Here is a 2,826-nt window from a genome sequence, read left to right as displayed (position 1 = left end):
TTTAGATAACATTCCTCTAGTCTGGGTACCAGTCTGTTTAGAAAACATTCCTCTAGTCTGGGTACCAGTCCGTTTAGATAACATTCCTCTAGTCTGGGTACCAGTCTGTTTAGATAACATTCCACTAGTCTGGGTACCAGTCTGTTTAGATAACATTCCTCTAGTCTGGGTACCAGTCTGTTTAGATAACATTCCTCTAGTCTGGGTACCAGTCTGTTTAGATAACATTCCTCTAGTCTGGGTACCAGTCTGTTTAGGTAACATTCCACTAGTCTGGGTACCAGTCTGTTTAGATAACATTCCTCTAGACTGGCTAACAGTCTAGGATGATCTACTTCCCATCCAGATCTTCTCTTTTATTATTTATTATCTAAATTGTCTACTTCCCATCCAGATCCAGAGGGTCTGATGCAGTCACTAGAGGAGCTGCATTACCTCGCGGCATTGGACATCGATGGGAACCTATCAGAGGTCGGGATCATAATCTCTGAGTTGTCATTGGACGCTCAGATGGCCAAGGCTCTGCTGGCGTCCTGTGAGTTTGATTGTGTGAACAAGGTGGTGACCATAGCAGCTTTGCTATCAGGTATGTAGTTTACACTCTTATGACCTTTGGCCCATTTTAGTTTGATTCTATTTGATTCACTCAGGGTGGATTGCACCAACATGAATTAACTCTTAAACTGGGTTTAATCAAGGTTTATCTAGTCATGTTGTTGCACTGAACTTTAAACCTTGTTTTCAATAATCATAGTTCAATCTAATACTTCTTCTACACTGAATTTAATTTAGAAATCAAACCAAGATCAAATTTAATGTTGTTGCTCCATTGTTTTAGAAACAAATTTAAATTCAGTTTTGGGATTAAATCTAAACTGCCACTGTTTAAAAGTCATTTGTATGTCCTTTATTTTCTTTCTGATTAACCATTTTATCTCCTGTGGTTTATCATGTTCATTAAAGTCATTTGACAGAAAAGTGCAATTAATTTCATCCTTAGCCTGAAGTGAAAAGTCACTTTGCTGGCTAGCTAGCAATGACCAATTCTGGTTTGTTTCCATAGAATTACAACATATTGCTATGGTGAATCCATTAGGACACGTATCACTGATCATAGTTTAGTGCTTTAACCTTTAGATTAACTAATCCAGTCTTAAAATTAAGTGGTGCAACACATATTTGATGAACTATAAACGTATAGATTTACAAAATCTACATTAGGTCTAATCTAAAATGGATTTAAACCATGTTGGTGCAGAACACCCTCCATGTCTTGTAATGGGGTTAAACTCTCACACTTATGTTAACATCCATAAAGCCTTTATTACCGCTACTGAAGATATTAGAATATCCATCATAAGCAGTCCTAACAATTATGGACAACTACATCTGCATCTCTGACCTTGTGAATGTATAATCTGCCAGACAGTATGATCTGCCATATATTGAATAACTGAACATCACATTTGCACCTAATAAAATACTGATCACTTGGAGAGAGAGAGAGAGAAAAACAGTTTTACCTCAGCAGTATCCTTGTCTGTTATGAGCTCAGCCTGGTGAGAGGAAGGGATCTGTAGATCTGAATGATCCCGACTGTGGAAGAGTTTCTCTGCATCAGTGGAGCCAATGCTGGTCAACAATAATACATTTATCAGCTGGAGTAAAATCAGCATCGTAGTTGTTGCGGTGTGGTCTTGACACGGGTCAGTTTGCTGGGGTGAGAGAGAGATAATGACCCACTGAAGAGCTAATCTTAAACCTCAACTAAATGTAAGGCTCCTTTCCAAAGTTACGCCCTTTTAACGTGACACACTTTGAAGTTTACAGAGTATGGACACTTTAATAAAGTACACCTATAGATGGCCCTTTGACTCGCAATACGCACTCAGCTGCGAAAGGTAAACACGGGGCTGCTAAATTAAAATGTCGGCCAAACGTGTGAGTAACGCTTCACTGGTTACTAATGGATACCGGGCGTTTTAACTGTTGGCCTTTCATCCCGACAGTAAAGGGCGGGAAAACAGCCGCGCGACTCCCGCCCAGGAACACACCTGTTTGGAACGCATGGCGCGCATCTCTCCTCCCAGCTGGATTTAAAAAAAATAACGGCCATAAATAAAAATCAATAATCACCATTTAAACATATTGTTATAGTCGTGGACTAATTGTTCACTATTTATTTTCAATAATTAAATTCATCATGCTCAATTCTCAAAGTATGCACCTTTTTTTAAATGTATTTAAAATGTATTTAACTAGGCAAGTCAGTTAAGAACAAATTATTATTTACAATGATGACCTACCTGGGAACAGTGGGGTTAACTGACTTGTTCAGGGGCAGAAGGACAGATTTTTACCTTGTCAGCTCAGGGATTCAATCTAGCAACCTTTCAGGTTACTGGTCCAACTCCTCTAACCACTAGCCTACCTGCCTCTAACCACTAGGCTACCAGCCTCTAACCACTAGGCTACCTGCCTCTAACCACTAGGCTACCTGCCTCTAACCACTAGGCTACCTGCCTCTAACCACTAGGCTACCTGCCCCTAACCACTAGGCTACCCGCCTCTAACCACTAGGCTACCCGCCTCTAACCACTAGGCTACCCGCCTCTAACCACTAGGCTACCCTCCTCTAACCACTAGGCTACCCGCCTCTAACCACTAGGCTACCCGCCTCTACCACTAGGCTACCCGCCTCTAACCACTAGGCTACCTGCCTCTAACCACTAGGCTACCTGCCTCTAACCACTAGGCTACCACTAGGCTATAAATAATAAAATAATTGTCTCAATTTTTTACCATAAAAACAATACTTCTATCAGC

The sequence above is a fragment of the Salmo salar genome, chromosome ssa01 (assembly GCF_905237065.1).
Source record: "Salmo salar chromosome ssa01, Ssal_v3.1, whole genome shotgun sequence".
In the NCBI taxonomy this organism is placed as follows: Eukaryota; Metazoa; Chordata; class Actinopteri; order Salmoniformes; family Salmonidae; genus Salmo; species Salmo salar.
Note: the sequence above shows the minus strand (reverse complement) of the source record.